Source organism: Saccopteryx bilineata, chromosome 3, assembly GCF_036850765.1.
Source record: "Saccopteryx bilineata isolate mSacBil1 chromosome 3, mSacBil1_pri_phased_curated, whole genome shotgun sequence".
NCBI lineage: Eukaryota > Metazoa > Chordata > Mammalia > Chiroptera > Emballonuridae > Saccopteryx > Saccopteryx bilineata.
The window spans coordinates 39,425,599-39,445,561 of record NC_089492.1 but is presented as its reverse complement, the minus strand read 5'-3'; the positions used below and the strand labels follow the sequence as shown (position 1 = coordinate 39,445,561).

Sequence of the window (19,963 nt, the reverse complement as noted above, 5' to 3'; positions counted from 1 at the left end):
TTCCCCATGGGGCTTCCTGTATACTGCAGAGCCCTGTGAAAGTTAAATTACTAGACAGGAGTGAGCGGTGTCACAGAAGACTGGCTTCTCACTCCTGGCTAGATGTTGGGTGAGATGAGGCAGCAGAGGCCCTGCTTGGTGCTGTCATTAGCATAGAGTGGAGCTAAGTCTGGTGAAGGAAGGAGAGAGCCTGACAAGTATCAGGTATATGTGAGCTTGAAATTGGTGCCTGCTTCTTGCCTGACTGCTGTGGACCACCAAAGCTGGTAAAGAAGGGACCTCAGGCTAAGTTGTCTAAGAAGACAGAGAGAATACCTCACCCCACTTGGAAGGCCTGGAAGAGAGAGGGTTTTCATGGCTCCTAAGGCCCTACAGTAAAAGCATAGAATACAGAACGGGAGGCCTGAGTTTTCAGACTGACATCTAGTTGGGAGATGCCCCATTTGGTGAGATGGTTGGGAGCATGGGCCACTGGCAGAGACAACATAGAAACACGGTTGCTTCCCTCTCTGAGGGCATGCTCAGTCATGAGGAAGGAGTGAAACAGAGCATTTCTCCAAGTAAATTGTATGTGTCTGCTTAGGAATTGCCAAAATAGTGAAGACCACCAAAAGCCAAGAGAACCAGACCCAGCTAGAAAGGAAACAAGTAGTTCCTCCCCTCCCCCATGCAGCTGGTCTGGTAAGTCAATGCCTGCCACCTCTCAGGTTCTCTCAGGTTTCACCCTCCTTCTCTAACACACTGATGGACTTAGGCTGCAAGACAGAGGATGGAAGAGGGACACTGGACACTGACTATATCGCGTCTTTAATTAAAGAAGGGGATGGGGGAGCAGAAGAGCAAACTAGGCCCCTGCTCCCTCCAAGCCCTGACTTGAAACTTGGCTGGCCCTGGGGATACAAAAAGGAAGAGCTTTAAACTGGATGTGAAACTGGAATTTAAAACATAAATAGATTGAGTCTTAAATACTGGAATGTGTTTCTTCTAATAACTGAAAGTGAATGGAAAGTAGTGGACCCTTCTCAGATATTTTTAAGGGATAGTAATTCACTACAGCAAAATTGGCAGGAGGGACTGGGGAAAATAAAATCCTTTCAAGTTATCCATTGAGTTCAGACCATACAATTACCTGGTTATATACAATATAGTAGAAAGAATATAGCTATTAAAGTCAGAATGACTTGGATTTGGTTTCTTGTTCAGCCTCTTACTTTCCACATCATTTTTGGTAAATTACTTTCCATACAGTTTCTCTAACTGTAAAATGCAACATCTACCTTTCAGGAATTTGGGGAAGATTAAATGAAATAAATTCTAGAAAGTGTTTAGTGTGATGCCTGTAGCATAGATCTCTGGTAGAGGAGTGATAATTGTTATAACTGGACACAGATCTGTTAAGTCAAGGACTAAAGGCCAAACAGCTATCAAATGTGTTTTGTAATAGTTATATATGTCGAATCAGATAAGTAGTTGATATTTTCTAAGTCCAAAACTACTCTTTCCGATGAAGTTCAGTACATTTTCAAAGTTTTTTTTTCTGCTTAATTTGAAAGTTTAAGTGTATCTAACTGAAAGTTAATACTAGGAAAACCGTGAAAAGCGGCCTCTTGTCCTGATCAGAAAGATGAGGAAGCTCCAAAGAGAAGATCTGACACAGGGTTTCTGCCAGCCTCCAAATGTGCCACACACATTTCATTGGGAAGATTCTGTGAATAACATACTCTTGGCCTCGTGAGCATGTTCCTTGGCAACCTTGGCAGGAGGGGATTTTCATGTTGCCAGCTAAATCCCTACCACTTGGGTTTGGCTTGAGTGGCTCTGCTCATGATCCTTACCCTACCCCCAACCCAAGGAACTTTTGTTTGTACAATGGCCATTGTATCTCTTCCTTTCTACTCACAGGCTCTGGTCCAAACTTCCTGTCCACATCCTCCAGCTGAGACACGCACATGGGAGATTTGCTTGTGAAAGTCCAACCTTGGATTTGTCAGTTTCACATCTGGCTTCTCAACTGTCTCTTTATTTTGTTTGGAGCCTTGCTTCTTTGGTGATCCACTGAAACCCAAAGTCATGCTGGCAAGGTGGTGACTGTCTAGTCTGTTGCTGGCATAGACAGGGGCAGATGCAGAGCTCCAGAGTTAACAAGAAGGCTCCTTCTGCTCGTGGATGGTCAGTGTGTCCTTGGCAGAGCCATTGGATATAAGCATGGAGGAGTGGTCATCCCAGAAGCTGTCTAGTCTGCACTTGAAGGAAGTGTCATCTTATTCTGGAATGAAAGCTCCCCTCTCCCCTTTCCTCCCAGGTCTTTTCTCTTCCCTTCCATTTCCCTGTCTCTTCCTTCTTCTTCATCCTTCATCTTCTTCTTCTTCTTTTTTTTTTTTTAGAGAGAGAAACAGATAGACAGACAGGAAGGAAGAGAGATGAGAAACATCAATTTTTTGTTGTGGCACTTTAGTTATTCATTGATTGCTTTCTTCTGTGTGCCTTGATCGGAGAGCTACAGCCAAACCAGTGATCCCTTGCTCAAGCCAGAGACCTTGGGCTTAAGCCAGTGACCTTGGACTCAGCAACCTTGGGCTTCAAGCCAGCAAGCCAGTGATCATGGAATCTTGTCTATGATTCCACACTCAAGCCAGCAACCCTAAGCTCAAGCTAGTGAGCTCACACTCAAGCTGGTGACCTTGGGCTTTCGAACCTGGGTCCTCAACATCCCAGACCGAAGCTCTGTCCACTATGCCACTGCCTGGTCAGGCTGTCTGCTGTCTCTTCTTTCTTCTTTCTTTACCAATGTTTTCTTTGTGGTCTATTTAGTGCCACATTTTTCCCCCACATTTTTGTGCTTTTCTTGGGGCAGAGTGATTACATTGTTTAAAATGATCCTTAAGTGAAGTACTGAAGTGCTGTCTAAAGTTCTTGAGTGTGAGAAGGCTGTGGTGTGCCTTATATAGAAAATGCCAGGTAAACATTTTCGGGTGTGAGTTATAGTGCTGTTTACTGTGAGTTTAAAGTTAATAATACAATAGATATTAAATATGGTGTCTTTAAAAGAAACAGACATAAAAGGAGGTTATGTATTGATAATTTGACAACAATGTAACTAGCAGATTGTAGGAACCTAACCCTGTATTTCCCTAGGAGCCATGGTTCAGTATTCTCTAATTCAATGTTTGTGGTGACTTTATAGAAGCTAACTACCATGAATGATGAGACTTCAATATATATCTTTCTCTGGCAAAGGAGATACTATTAATAAATATTTCCTGACATATAAGTTTGGCTAGATACACAGCCATCTTCTTAAGCAATATAGTAATTTTGCTAAGCCACTACCTAGATTTTATTTCCTCAGTGCATAAAATCCTATACACAGTATCTTAAATAGTGCCTGTTAAGTAGTACTCAGCAAATGTTTTTTTTATTTATTTTATTTTATTTTATTTTTTTAATTTTATTTATTCATTTTTAGAGAGGAGAGAGAGAGAGACAGAGAGGGAGAAGGGGGGAGGAGCTGGAAGCATCAACTCCCATATGTGCCTTGACCAGGCAAGCCCAGGGTTTTGAACTGGCGACCTCAGCATTTCCAGGTCGAGGCTTTATCCACTGCGCCACCACAGGTCAGGCAGCAAATGTTTATTGAAAGAAAGAATGAATGAATGAATAAATGCATTTTTCAAGACTACAAGTCAACCTAGTCTGGTATTCTACATCTTAAGAAATACATGAATGGCCTGATCTGTGGTGGTGCAATGGGATAAAGTGTTGACCTGGAATGCTGAAGTTGCTGGTTTAAAATCTGGGCTTGCCTGGTGAAGGCACATATGGGAGTTGATGCTTCCTGCTTCTCCCCCATTCTCTCTCTCTCTCCTCTCTAAAAGTAGAATAAATAAATTCTTTAAAAAAAAGAAATACATGAATGGACTTGAGAATCAATTAGGACATAAAGCTTATATGATAAGCAAGTTTTTCTAAATCACTTTCTAGTTGATTATGTATTGTTTGTTTTGAGCATTTTTTATGTAGATTTTCTCTATGGAATTGTATATATTTTTTGCTCTATAGATTGTTTATTTTCTCTAGTCCTGTCTGATCAAATTGGAGCCCATCTGTCATGGATAAGAGTGAACTGCTGACTTAACCAATAAAACTTTTATAAATAAAAAAGTTAGCAACCACTTGTGTGGGTACCCTGTAGTCTATTTGGCTACCATAGGGTTAAGAGGTCAAGAAATTAAGGACTTAGAGAGGTCGATTATGTAAGAGTGTTTTGACACATGAAGTAACTTATATATGCCTAGGGACATTATACACACACATACACAGATATATATACACACACATATATTCAACAAGTATTTTGAAGAGGTACTGGTGATGTAATTTGTAATATAAAAATGTGACATTCCTGAGATTGTAACTGTTCTTTGGCATATTGGAAAGTAGTTCTATTTACAAAGCAACATCTTTCATACACTTATTCCTTAAATATTATTTAGCACCTGTTATGTCTGGCATCTGGGATATAGTAGTAGAAAAAGTCACCACCTTTTGAAGTTTATATTCCTTCAAAAAAAGCAGACCCTGGACAATTCATCTAAGGCAGTACTCTCTCCATTGTCCCTGTTCCTGACTCAGCCACTTTCTAACAGGGGTCCCCAAACTTTTTACACAGGGGGCCAGTTCACTGTCCCTCAGACCCTTGGAGGGCCGCCACATACAGTGCTCCTCTCACCACAAATGAAAGAGGTGCCCCTTCTGGAAGTGCGGCGGGGGGGGGGCAGATAAATGACCTCAGGGGGCTGCATGTGGCCTGCGGACCATAGTTTGGGGACCCCTGTGCTAGCATATCACTTGTTGTATTGTCCTCATATTATTGCCTGAAATTAAATTGCTCTTTCATCACTTGTTGTATTGTCCTCATATTATTGCCTGAAATTAAATTGCTCTTTCTTTTTTTTTTTTTTGGTCTATTTGTTTCTCCTTATATAAGTATGTAGTTCCAAGAGAGCAGCTACCTTGTTTGTCTTTTCTGTTGCTGAATCTCCATCACCTGAAATAATGTTTGGTCCAATAGTAGATATTTAATGACTGTTTGACTTTATTTAATTATAATTATTGTTATACAATGAAGTGTATTATAAAAGATCTTGACTTTGTGCAGGGAATGGGTCTTTAAGGAAATACTGATTTAAACTCTGAATAAGTAAAAATTAACTAAAGGGGGCAAGGAGGGTCTATTCCAGGCAGAAGAATCAAGACAAAGCATGGAGTGTGAGATAAAATCAACACATCTGGGATTTAAGACTAGGAGAATGCATCAGATGAGCCTAGAAAGATAGAAAAGGGCAAGACCTTTGGGGATAAAGAGGCTGTGTGTAAGGATTTGGAGTTTTATCCAAAGAGCAGTGTGGAAGCAGTTGAGCTGTAAACAGAAAATTAATCATGTTGCTCTACAGTTTGAGGGGAGACAACCAAACATGTGACTGTTCATGGTCTTGAAGAGCACGTGTTCAGTTTTGGAAATTTTCAATTTGAAGTACTTATGAAACATCTAGTTGAGGATACCAAATCTATATACATGTTTTGGTGTTCAGAGAAGATGTCTGAGAAGAGTATAAACATCTGAGTAATAGCACTGTAGATGGTATTTGAAGTCAAGTGCATTGATGAAATTGTCTAGGGAGAGATTGATTATACAGTTAAAAACTAGGATCATTTCATCTGAGCTTTGGGGAACTTCAACTTTTAAAGACTTGATGAAGAAGGATGAACAGGGAAGAATCTTAAAACAAGAGGGGGCTAAATTATTGATGCTTTATTTCTACGGCCTTTCTACACAGTTCTGTCATCAGTTGCCCAAAAATAGTTTCATCCACCTTGAGCCTACTCTATAACGTGATTCAATTTAACTTCCTGTATTTTAATCATGATTTTTTTTTGTCTGCTCCTCATATTATCCTTGAGAGTAGGGACTTTGTCTCTTAAAATCATGCTTGAAATGTTAACACCTAGCACACTGATTGCTCATGTAGGCATGAAATGTGTCTGTGTTTGAGTGGGAATAAAGATCCTCCTTCGGAAAGATGAGTAATAAAAAAAAGAATTTTTCTCACATAGCTTCTCTCTGTAGTAGACCACAGATGCTTTATTTTAAGCGTTTTTGTTTGTAAATGTGAAATGGTGACATGCAGGTTATCTGCAAGCAGATGGTAAACTTTCTGAGGGGCAGAGGAGTCCAAATTCTTTCTGTGTGCTATCTTTGCATGCATTTTCCCCTGCCTTAAGATCTGTGGTTGCTAGAAGTTACTCCTAGAAGCTGCTGCAACAGAGAATTTGGTGCCCATTTGAGTTTGGAGCTTAGGTCTACCGGTAGGTTTTTCCTTTTTTCCCCTCTCCCTCATGATTGCCACTACCACTCCCCCAACTTTATCTGAAACCCTCTTTTTTTTTTTGCCAGAGAATTTCAGGAGCTAGTTTTATAATTACAGTAATTTTTTACTCAGGATTTAATAATGTTTTGTGTTATTACCAACTCTCCTCTTCATTTTCTATTCTGATATACTTTATTCCGTGTCATATGATTGTTACTTTGGCAAAGAGGTTTCTGTATTCTTTTTGATAATGGATCTAATGATAATGTGACCAGTGTGCAAAGGTCAGTGGGCCTTTCTCTTCTCCCCACAACTTTTCCATTCTTTCTGTATGCCTGTGATAGATAAGCCATCCCCATGCTTGGTTCTTTTTTCTGAGCCAGAGCAACAGCTGTAATGTTGAAGCCTTGCTGTTAGCTGATGATCCAGTCCTTGTTGCCTGGACTCTGTTTTAGTTCATGATCTTTGCTGCCTATTTTCTTTTCTTAAGACTTACTGTTTGTTCATGACCTGTAGAATGTTACGCTTACTTGATTTGTGGATTTTTTCTTTAGCCCCTGGTTTTGAACCAATGACTCTGTTATTTTAAGCCAGGTATGTGTTCTTCAGACTGTGTCTGTTATATTTTGTGCTGCCTGTTATATTTCTCGTTTCTGAGTAACTTGGATGACTGAGCATTTTGTCACCTTTGGGGAAAGCACTGGCATGACTTATGTGTTACTATAGAAGAGAGGGGCTTAGCTATTGAAAGTTGAGGGTCAGTGCCTAGAGAGTATCAGAGGTAGAGAATCTAGCTGAAAAGAGTTGAAGATTTTCAACAAAAAAATTTTATTGATTTCAAAAAAGGTGACTATGAAGTTCTATATACATGAATTAATTGAGTGAAGATCAATTTTGAAAACATTTGAAAGCATACACTTAAAATGACAGCTCAGTGTTAAAATCGGAACTTATGATTTATTCTAAATAATAGTATAATTTTAAATAACATGACCTCATTTATTGACACTAATTGCTTTACATCTTTAGGTTTCAATATATTATTATTGTTAATGAAACCCAGAAAAGTTATGGAGGAGGAAATGATTTTGATTTTTTTATATAATAGTCATTACTTACATCCCTTTGTAATTTTTTTTTATAAATTTTAGTTTGTAATGGTCTCACTATTCAGTTTTTCTATTTTGTTCAACCATGATATTCTGGAATAGTCACAAATATAGGATTAAACTGAAATAAAAACCACTGAGCTCAGTGAAAATATCATCTACCATGCCCATGGCTTGACTCAGCAAAACCTTAATGACATTTCTTTTTTATAATAAGCCCATGTTAGGGTTTTGAGTGTAATTTTAAGAAACGAAGTCCCCTCTCTCAAAGATGAAAGAAGGAATGAACAAGAAAGTTAATTATTAAAATACAGTAAATTAAGTTGAATACCATTCTAGAAATAGGCTGAAAGTGGATGAAACTATCTCTGGCATCTGACAGTAGAACTGTTTAGAGAGTCCATAGAAATAAAGCATCAATAATTTAATGCCTTCTCATTTTAAGATTCTTCCCTGTTCATCCTTTATCAAGTCTTTATCTTTAGAAGTTAAAGTTCCTCAAGACTCCAGCTGAATGAAACCTTTTTTTCTTGACTTTATACTCTCTTCCTAGATAATTTCATTAATGCTATTGACTTCAAATACCATCTATAATGCTGTCACTCAAATGTGTATATTCATTTCAGACCTCTTCTCCGAACCCCAAAGTATTTATGTCCAATTGTCTATTTCTTATAATCCCAGACCTGTCTGATTTACTTATATCTACTGCATTCTACTTATTTTTTCCTGCAGACACATATTTTTTATTTTAATCTAGGAAAAAAATAGGGTGGTTATATTTTTACAATAGCCCTTTAGGCCTTAAAGCATAATTAAGAAGAGACACTGAAGAGATCATTTCTGTCTGATAGAAATTTCTGTGATAACAAAAGTGTTTATCTGTACTGTCCAACATAGTGGCCACAGGTGGCTATTGATCACTGGAGATGTGGCCACCGTGAGCGAAGAATTGAATTTTAATTTTATTGTAATGAACTTAAATAATAACATGTGAATAATGGCTACTATATTGGATAGTACACTTCTAGATAACTGTTTTAATTTCCCATTGCTGTTATTAAAAAAATTACCATCAACTTAATGGCTTGAACAACTATTTTATTTAATGTTTTTATTACTCTATAGTCCCGTAAGTTAGAAAGCTGGCACAGGTTTTACTGGGCTAAAATTGAGGTGCTGGCAGGGCTGCTTTCATTTCTAGAAGCTCTAGGGGAGAATCCATTTTTTTGCCCTTATTAGCTTTTAAGCAGCTGCCTGCATCCTTTGCTTTCACACAATGTTACATCTCTCTGTCCTTTTCTTTCACAGTCGCTTTGCTCTCTGAGTCTCTTCAGCTCTGTCTTCCATTTTTAAAGACACTTGTGATTTTATTGAGCTCACTTGGATAGTCCAAGATACTCTCCCTGTCTTGAAGTCAGCTGTTTAGCAACGTGAATTCTCATTTACCATATAGCCTAACATTTATAGGTTTGGGGATTAGGATTTTAACATTTTAAGCAGGGGGCATTATTCTGCCTACCACATCATCTCCTAAATATAGACCCATTTCATGGAAGGGTAGATTTAGCCCTATATATCTTTTCCAAATTATTTGTTAAGCTAGGCTCAAGGCTGGTTGGCTCAGCGGTAGAGCGTGGGCCCAGCTTATCGAAGTCCCAGGTTTGATTCCTGGTCAGGGCACACAGGAGAAGCAACCATCTGCTTCTCCACCCCACCCCTTCTCCCTCTCTCTCTCTCCTCCGCCCCCCTTCTGCAGCCATGGTTCCTTCGAAAAAGTTGGCCCCAGGCACTGAGGATGGCACCATAGTCTTGCCTCTTGCACTAAAATGGCTCGGTTGCCAAGCAATGGAGCAACCACCACAGATAGGCAGAGCATCGGTTTATAGGGGCTTGCCAGGTGGATTCTGATCAGAACACATGCGGGAGTCTGTCTCTCTGCCTCTCACTTAAAAAAATAAAAGACTGTATATCATTCACCTTAGTACAGGAGTCTCATAATGATTCAAGAACAATAGAATTTTAATTTTAAAAGGGAATTTATATGCTATGTAAGTCTAATGTATCCCATAAATTGTTATTTTCTTCTGTAGAATCTGGAGTTCATTTAGCTTCTGTCAGTAGTTTCCTATGAGGGGTACTCCCTATTTAGCAGCAACATCAGTTACATTGTTGTATAGCTCTAACTATTGTTATTCCAACATCTGGCCCTTTATTATCGCCACACAGTAGCACTCTGGTTTTGATTTTTGGAACAATATCAACTAGTTTTTCCTATGATGTTACCTATCTTAAGACATGGCACTATCACCCACATAGTTGTCTGAGAAAATTTTTGGGAGACCCCTTTGCTTTATCTCTTATCACCACTGTTGAATATCCTAAATACATAACTCCTAAACTATCTCATAGATTTATCCACTTCTTTCATTTTAGTTATTGTACTTTCCAGCCCTAGAATTTAAATCTGGTTCTTTTTTATATTTTCCATTTTTTCTTCTACTCTTATTTGTTTATCAATGAAGATTATATTTCCTTTTAATTTTTTGAACATATTTATAATAACTATTTTAAAATATTTGGTAAATTCAATACCTGGGCCATCTGGGGATTAATTTCTTTTGATTACTTTTTTCTTAACTCTGGATCACATTTTCTTTTTTTCTTGCAGATCTAGCAATTTTTTATTTTATGCTAGATAGTGTAGATGATACATTTTAGATATTCTATGATCTGTTATTGTACTCTGAAAATATCTTCCTTTGAAGAGAATGTTTTTAAGGCAGCTGATTACCCTCAACCTGGATTATACTGGGGTTATGCTTCACTCGACTGGTTGTGTGGAAATCTCGGGTGTAGCCTAAACTCTTTTAATTTATTAGGACTTATCTTTCAATCTCTCTTTCCTCTGAAGAGCTTGTCAAAACATAGTTTTAGGCTTTTCTTGGGCATGTCTAGAGTAGTCTGTACTCTAGGGCAATATTTAAAATTTTTTTTTCTTTATTGCTCTCCAAGGAGATTTTTAAGGCATTCTTCCCCACCCCACTCATTGACCCTTTACACTCCTCCTGTGAATGTTTAAAAGCAGAGATATAACTACATATAGGTATATCTGTTTATGTGCTGTGTAACATGTAAGGCTTTCTTGCTCCCTCTTCCACCCAGGACTGATTTTTCACCCTTTTTATTATATCACCCCTGTTGAGAATGCATGCTTCAGGGTGTGGTCCCTATTCCTGAAGTGAAGGCTTTCTGGTGTTTCTGTGGGATGCCTGTGGGATGAATGAGGTGTTAATGAAATTTTTCCACTCTGGCTGTGCCAGGATGCTAATGTCCTCCACCAGTGCTCAAACCTTTGTGTTTCTGTTCCTTCTTCAACCCTTTAGCAGCCATTCTCTAGGAAGTTCTAGGTCATCTCACCCTATGTGCATATAGGCTAACCTTTAGCAAGTCCTTACTTGCAGGGAGAGCCACATGGGTTTTTGGGGACTGTTATTTTACAGCTTCCTCCTTTCTGGTGCCTGCCTTGTAGATCCCAACTCTTCAAAAACTCCTCACTGCCTTCTCGGCCCAGTGAGCCTACTGTGTTAAGCTTACTGCGCTGTAGATGAGAGGTGTCCCTAGGCAAAAAGCAGGGCAAATGGAGTCCCTTTGTAAGTTTTCCTTCTCTCAGAGATTGTAGTCTTGTGTGACTATTTCTTTCCTAATACCTGAAAATAAGTGTCCATTTTTGTTTGGTTTTATGGTTCTATGGTCATTTATGGTGGGGGTGGGGTTAGTCCTGCACCAATATCTCCAGTCTCCCTCATTTATATTGGAAGCAAAAGTTCTCCCTCTAACACTTTCAGCTCACATTTATAGTTAGTACAATTAGTGATCATCCTGTTGGGATTACAACATCAGCCTTTAACAGGTCTCCTGACTTTTAGCCTCCATGGAATCAACAGAGTAAATTTTCTAAAACATTAGTCTCTTGTTGTCATTCCACTGTTTGAAACCATCTTAGGCATTCTATTTCCCTTAGGATAAAGGTTAAACCCTTTAAAGGGATTCATAGGCCTCCCTTCCTGATTCATCTCCTATCTCCCTCTTCACTGTTGCTTTTCTTGCTCTTTCTTGAACCTTTATATGTGTCACACTGATCTTTTGTAGTTTGTCAAATGTACAGTTGTGTCACTTGCCTTTGCACAACTATTTTCCTACATTGGGAATCCCTATATCCCTGACTCCCCACTTTACATAACTAATTCTGGCTCTCTTTTTAGTTTACAGCCCAAACTTAACTTTTTCTGGGGGCCTATATCAGGATAGAGCCCCCTGCTTTGTGCTCCATTCACTATGTTAATGTATTATTTAACATTTCTCTTGTTTATTCTTCTTATGCCCACTGAAAATACATTCTATAAAGACAAGGATTTTTTTTATCTATTTTGTCCAATGCTATAAGACCGAGCTTAGTACAATGCCAGGTGCATAAAGTTATTCTATTAATTTTTACTGAATGAATGAATAAACAGATCATGTTCATTTCCTTTTTTTTCATAGGACTGTTCTCTAAATAGACAGGATAGTTATTGTGGTTCCTTAGTCTTAATTTCTCTGGGCTACATACCCAGGGATCATAAAGAAAAAGCTGACATGTCTATAGTAGGGGTTGGCAAATTATAGTCAGACTGGGCTTGCTGTCAATTTTTGTTAAGTAAAATTTTATTGAAACATAGCCATGCCTATTCTTGATATATTGTCTATGGCTGTTTATTTTTTTAAATAAAATAATTCAGAACCACTTTCTTTAAAATTGGAGTCTATCCGTTCAATGCTGGTGGCTGAGACCAGGCAGGTTCACAATGGATTCAGGCAGATGATAGAAAAACTGCGGAGCCAGAAAGGGTTGGGCTATTCTGTTTAATAAAGTCTCACAATGGTGAACAAACACACAGGCAGGGGAAATCGCCTCTCAGGCAAACAATAGCAAAATGGCCCCTCACAGTGGCAGGCAGGCTATCGGTCCATCTGCATTCCCCCTGAGCAGAAGCACCCATAGCCTTATATAGGCCATGCACACGTGGCACCACCACATGCTCACGCACTAATCAGGCAAAGGGCTTGTAGCTGGTAAACCAGTGAGCAAGCCCAATACAGCTGCCCCACAATCTGTTTTTAAATATTGACTTGATGTTTAAATATTCAATTGACAAAAGTTCTCAAGAATATGCCAATCATGAAATTCACCAATATTTCTTAATGGCCTGAATGATCTCCCTGACACAAGGGGGCCCTTTTACAACTGTTACATGTAGACTGAAAACTTATTCTATTAATGGGTATTATTATTTAGAGTGATGGTTTTTAAGGCCTCCCACCACCCTTATTTGTTTGCTTTAAGCAATGGAATCCTTTCAACAAATGAAACTTAGAAGAGGCCAAATTATGAAACATGTAAAGGGAGATTCTGTGGTTGAAAATGGCTGTCTTCAGATCCCCGCTTACTCAGTTCATTTTTTATTATCTCATGTCTCCCTTCCTAGGTGGGAAAATCTGTGGTATCCTTGAGAAGTGGAAACCACTGCTTAAGGCATCTACAGAACAAAATTTTAAGGTCTGGTTAGCAGTTCCTGCTCCTGACCTGAGATATGAAGTCACTGGAGGGACAGTCTCACTCAGTGGTGATATTCAAATAATTTAACAACTGGTTCTCTGCTCTAATGACTATTTTATATATCTATATATCTATATCTATATCTATCTATATATATATAATCTGATAGGTAGTTTATTATTTCATGCATTTAATACTTAAATAAGAACAACAAAATAGGTACACAAAATAATAATGAAAAAATACTAAATAATACCTAACAAAAAAAAATAAAACTGCTATTTAAAATATTTCCATATTGCATCTTGATTGGTGTCCTCACTTGCAATTTTTTCAGCCATGGACGGAATGAACATTCCTACTTATGGGTGCTTAGAATACGCTGTTGTGCAGATAAATTTTAAAAAAGAGTAAAGGCCTGACGAGGTGGTGGTGCAGTGGATAGGGTGTGGAACTGGGATGCAGAGGATGCAGGTTCAAAACCCCGAGGTTGGCAGCTTGAGCACAGGCTCATCTGGTTTGAGAAAAGCTCACCAGCTTGAGCCTAAGGTCACTGGCTTGAGCAAGGGGTTACTCGGTTTGCAGAAGGCCCACGGTTAAGGCGCATATGAGAAAGCAATCAATGAACAACTAAGGTGTCACAACAAAAACTGATGATTAATGTTTCTCATCTCTCTTCGTTCCTGTCTGTCCCCATCTAGCTCTCTCTCTGTCTCTGTAAAAAAAAAAAAAAAAAAAAGAATTGATACTTTTCATCATTCTCCCTTTCAGCATGTCTGTCCCTATCTCTCTCTCTCTCTCTCTCTCTCTCTCTCTCTCTCTCTCTTTCTTTCACACACACACACACACACACACACACACACACACACACACACAAGGGTAAGAAATGTAAATTTATGACTTTCACATTGGATGACTGCCCAGGTGCCCACCTTAAAGAGAACGCTGAATACAAGTGCCATTTTAACAACCAGTTCTCCAAACTGAACAAAAATTTGGTATTAGCTCTGCTGAACTGGTGCAAACCAGCTGAATTCCACCACTGGTCTCACTGCTGTGTTCTGTGAGACTGCCATCTTGATTTTCCTAGATGCTTGATTCCTGACAGTTCTTTTATATTTCACCTAACTTTCTGGCTTCAAGATCCCTAGCTTGCAGCTAAATGTTGTAGAAAGCTAACTCCTTGGGCTCAATGAGTTTCAGACGCCTGGTCTTGTCTCATCTTTGGCAGCTGAGGAATCCTTAAACAAGGGGTGACATATACCAATGCTTATGTAGTCCAGGATGTGAACACTAATGAAGGGCCCAGGAGCCCAGGATCAGTGTGACACTATTGGCAGCGGTGGGACTATGGTCACCTGATGATGGGGTAGCCTCTTCTCGTGAGGTTGCTCCCAGATCTTTTGATTTTTCCAGAAAGAAAAGAGAAATTCTAGATTTTTATGTGTAGTCTCTTGATCTCTTAATGTCATCAGTTGGTTTGATATTTGGAAAAATACTGTGTGGGCCTAACAAAATATATCTGACTTTATGCAACCCACAGATGACCTTTGCTTCAATTTTTGGCTTGTCTTCCTTTTGCTTTGGCTGTTGCCTGGTTCCAGCCTCCACCTGGCTGTTCCTGCCAGTGTCACACAATCCCTGGGGTGACAGTTCATTAAAACAGCTGTCAGGTTAACCTTGACTTCCAAGTGATCTGCTACTGAGAGCGGGCAGGAGAATGTCTGATTACTTAGCCTTTGCATCGCGGTTGCCTTAAGTGTTTCTGCCAAATATTGGTACTTTGGAGGCCTGACCTCTTTTGATAATTTTATGTAAGTATTTTTTTAAGTGTTGAAAAGTAAGCATGACAAGAATTCAGCATTTTATTTTTTGATGATTTTCTAACCTGTTTGCTTTTTAGGGTTTCTCTGTTTAATCTTGCTTTAATATTAATCAGGTAGCCCCAATTTAATTAGGAGCTGGATTCCCACCTGTCCATCCTTATCCTAATAGACCCATGGAACAAAGAGTAGTCAGGTTTTGGTTATTGTTTAGAAAAAGAAGGTGTTTAACCTTTCACCATCTTGGAAATTTTTACTATCTTTTGATTTGTGAATTTTAGGCCTTTGTGCTTTCTAAGTATAGCCTTCTTGAAGCAAAAATCTTTGCTTTCCTTGGGACTATTTGGTACATTCTAATGGTGGATGTGGCCAATACTAAGTTGAGAAATTTAGAAAGTACTTCATAAATCACAGTTTTCTTTCATCTTGAGTCAGTATTAGACACACATACTTTCTGGGCCGGCCCACCTGATCTGCCATGTGTGGGATTATGGATGCAGTCTCTGAGATTGAGCTGGTGGAGTTCATTAGAGCAAGGTTCTAATGAGCATGGGTTCATGTATTTGATTCACATACATGTCTGTTAACTTAGCCCAAGGAGAGACTCCTGAATCAGCCACTCTGGCAAATGTATGGTCTTAGACCCAAGAAGAAGGATTGAGTTAGAGTAAGTAATGCTGGTGGCCAAGACCAGGCAGTCTTACATTGGATTCAGGAAGATGCTACAGAAACTGCAGAGCCAGAAAGCATTAGGCCATTACTGTTTGTTAAAGTCTCACAACGGTGGATGAGCAAACAGGCAGGGGAAAGCCTTCTCAGGTCCCTCACAGTGGCAGGCGAGCAATCTGCCATCTGTAATCCACAACCTGCCCTGAGTGCAAGCTTACATTGACTATCCATACATGGTGCTGCCATGTGCTCATGCACTAATCAAACAAAGTGAATTTTGTTTGTGCTTGCAGCTGGTAAACCAGCGAGCAAGCCTAACACAGCTGTTTTTACCCACATTAAGCAAATCCATCATCACCAAGGGAAAAGGAACTGGAAGCATACGTGCTGCTGGATGTGGTAAGTGATGTCATCTGTGGGTGGTTGTGAGCATTTTATTTGTATCTCATGAAATCTCCTAACATATATAATACTGGGAACACTAATTTTAAATGACAGAAACCAGTGGTTTCCCAGAAATCTAGAAAGGGATAGGGAATCTTAGAGCTAATGGAGCTTGGGGACTTCATGGCCAAGTTGGAGCTTAGTGACTATGCTGAAGAGCTCTTGTGTGATTCCTTGCTAGGTGTGAAGCCATGAATACGTACCCTAAGACAATGCTCTCTTCTCATTCAGGGTGAGAAAAAGAACAGAGAGTTGCGTGTGACACTTGACCCATGGCTGTGATGCATATCTGCTGGTTTCACATTTCCTGAGTGTTTTCCTGTGGATATCTTCATTATAAGAAGGACAATATTTTCTAGCTATACCTATTTTTCAAGAATGAGAATTTTTAAAATTATTTTTATTATGAAAAATTTCAAATAAATGAGAATATAATATAATGAGAATATTATAATGAATATCCATATACCCATAATCTTAATAATTTTTAACCTTTGCCATCTTTGTTTCATTTTCAGTGTTTGGTATTTTTTTTGCTAATCTTATGTCACCCCTACATATTTCTCTAAAATATGACTGTTGTCTGCACCCCTGCATACTATTATGATTCTTATTTAAATAAGATTATCAGTGAATGAGAGACCTATCCACAGAGGGCCTCTGGTAATGATAATAAACACTAAGGCAGTAAACTGTTCCATGTTTCCATGTTCTGCTCTCTGTCAAAGCTCACAGACACAGACTCAACTGTGGACACACAGGGCCATAGTCCTTTCGTAAGGAAATTTTCCTTTTTGCTGGCCATGGCACAGAGTTTGAGAGTATAATAATTATATTTAATATATACTTTGAATAATGTAACCTGAAAAAAACAAGTTAGAACCAAGAGATAGAAAAATGAAAGGCAATGAAAGCTACGAGAAGGTCATGGAAAATTTTCAGTGGCCTGAAAGTTGGAGTTTGTTCTCCTCTCTGGAAGTTTACTCATCTCTCTTGGGGGTAAAGAGGACCCAAATTTGCAATAAACATCTGCAGAGTGCTGAGTGTTTTGGGAGAAACTGATGACAGGCATTAGGGGATTAGATTTGGAAAGAAGAAGACAGCCAAAGAAGGAAGTTTAGTACAGAGAGGCAAACAGTGAGAGGGGCCAGCTCATCTCTTTTCTCCTTTCCCCAAAAGACTGGTTGTCAATGGGCCCATAAAATGTTCTCTGATCTTAAAGGTGTTTTGGGAGACTAACTCAACCCTTAGCATTCTTAATCTCTAACAGAGGTTCTGAAACTTGAGTGCACGTGGGTTTCAGCTGGGAAGCTTTAAAAACTACTAATTCCTGAATCCCACTGTCAGGAATTCTGATGTAATTTGTCTCAGATGTGACCATGGCAACAGGATTTTTAAGGACTGCTTCTAAGGAGATTCAAAGACTCATTTTCCAGTTGATTCTAATGTGCACCTAAGTTTGAGACCCACTGACATAGGGCAATTAACTGTATATACATTACCCCCCACTTTTTAAGATGCATTCTATTCCCTCTCTCCTATTAAACCTCACGGAAGCTCAATGCATAAAGAAGATAAAGGTGGAGGTTATTTAGTTAAGATAGTCCTGTAAACTTGCTCATTTGGTACCACTTGCCACTTTCAATGCCCATTTCTTTCAGACTTTCTCATTTACTCCCTATAGCAGCATCTTCACTGAACTAGGATTTGAACAGTGAACTACTAGAAAAAAAAAAGCAGTCTAGACTTTACTGGATTTTAATCATTTACACCTGAATTTGAACCTTGGCTCCATCACTTAACTTAATAACTGTGACTTTGGACAGCTATGCCTAAACTCTCTGTCCTCCAGTTCTTTTATCTCTTAATTAGAGGTCATACCTATCTCACAAGTTGTAGGGAAGACTAAAGTTGGATATAAGTTAGTGTATTGTCAATAGAGATTAGCTTCTTCAACAGCGTAGGCTTTTCTTGAGACGACCATAAGCTTTCAAGTCTGTGATAGGACCAATGGTTTGGTTTAATATTCAAACCTCTAGTTATTCTCGTATTGTACTTGTATTATAGGATGAACACTGATTCTATCCATGCTGGGGCTAAAATTCTTGATTGACTTATAGCATTATAGAAAGAGATGGGGAAGGAAGAGAAGTTATTTCTTGCTGAGTGATGAAGGATGTTGGGAAAACAGCTGTATTAGGCTTGCTCACTTGTACTTTGTCTGATTAGTGCCCGAGCATGTGGCAGCGCCTATGTAAGGCTAGGAGCACTTTGACTCCAGGCAGATTGTGGATTGCCTGACTACCACTGTGAGGAGCCATTTTGCTGTTCTTTTGCCTGCTGCCATGAGAAGCAGGTGTTTCCTGTCTGTTTGCTCATCTGCCGATGCAAGACTTTTTTTTCCTCTTTGATAAACTGTTTATTGAATTTTGTCAGTATGGGATGTCTCTTATTGTATCCTAGAATCCCAGGATCCAAGGAGGTAGTAAAGTGGCAATGGAGAATTTGGGGATCTGGTCTCCCAAAAGTACCTGCCACTCTACCCCCGATTCTGCTATGGATGCCGGGCGGATCACTCCTCCACTGGAGCCATCTCTCTCCACGGACAAAGCATGAGCATTAGCAGTGAATTGCAGACATTCTTCCTTGGTCATGCCTTCCCAGTAGGTAGCATCAACATAGCCATAGATTTAGGAGGTCCCAGAGCCTCCAATGGCAAAGGACTGCCTTACCATCATGCCCCCATGGGCACTGAGTATACCTGCCCTCCTTGGGGGTCCCAGATGGCAATAATGATTCCTGCCATGAGGTCTTCCCAGTATCAGTAACACATCTCTTTAAAGAGGCTGGCTGCAGTGTGAACCAGTGGAGGCTCATTCAGCTCAATACTGTAGAAACCAAGCTGATAGGTAACAGCATCAGCAACTGCCTGGGTATCAGCTGTGGAGCCTGAGTGGCAGCAGAAAATATGGTCATGAATAGAAGTCAGCATGTCAGTCTCTCCGTTGGCAATGTAGGAACCAGTGGTTGTTCTGGAATCAGCCCCAGAACCACACCCCCGTCAAATTGCACCACCTTGATAGTGGTCCCTGTGGAGACTTCCTGGTTTTCCCAGTTGGGGATAAGGACCTCTGGCCCCCAGGCTGGGGCTGGTCCCACTCCTCTTGCAGCTACTAAGGTAGCCACCATCTTAATCCTCTGGATTGAAGACTTTATTAAACGGGTATGGCCCAACGCTTTCTAGCTCCTCAGTTCCTCTACCATCTGTGGGAATCCAGTGTGAACCAGCCTGGCCTCTGCCATCTCATTAGCATTACAAAGAAGAAGCCAGGAGCTTTCATAAAATGCCTCAAGAAATCATGCATAAGTCCCCTTTTCATTAGAATAGCTATATTAAAGAGGTATTGAGAATCCATATGGTGGTGGTGGGTTGGTTGGGGAGTTGAGGTGGGAAGGAGTTCTCTGAGAACCAGAGGTGCACTTTCATGATTGAGGCAGGAATTCTTTTTTTTTTTTTGGACAGAGACACAGAGAGAGTCAGAGCGAGGGACAGATAGGGACAGACAGTAAGGGAGAGAGATGAGAAGCATCAGTTCTTCATTGTGACAACTTTAGTTGTTCTTTGATTGCTTTCCATATGTGCCTTGACTGGGGGACTACAGTAAAGTGAGTGACCTCTTGCTCAAGCCAGGGACCTTAGGCTCAAGCCAGTGACCACGGGGTCACGTCTATGATCCATGCTCAAGGCAGCCACCCCGCGCTCAAGCTGGTGAGCCCCTACTCAAGCCCGATGAGCCAGTGCTCAAGCCACTGCTCAAGCCAGCAACCTTGGAGTTTTGAACCTGGGTCCTCTGTGTCCCACCCAGTTCGATGTTCTATCCACTGTGCCACCACCTGGTCAGGCATGGAATTCTTGAATTTTATTATTTTATTAAAAACAGCAACAACAAC

The 19,963-nt window shown here is 39.8% G+C and overlaps 1 protein-coding gene and 1 pseudogene across 1 annotated transcript in view; one reads left to right on the top strand and one right to left on the bottom strand.

Annotated features, from left to right (window-relative positions):
• CPQ (carboxypeptidase Q) overlaps positions 1–19,963 on the top strand; it is a 597,449-nt gene that overhangs the window by 33,347 nt on the left and 544,139 nt on the right. The gene's annotated exons all lie outside the window — the stretch shown is intronic.
• On the bottom strand, positions 18,458–19,201 carry LOC136328502 (proteasome subunit beta type-6 pseudogene; annotated as a pseudogene).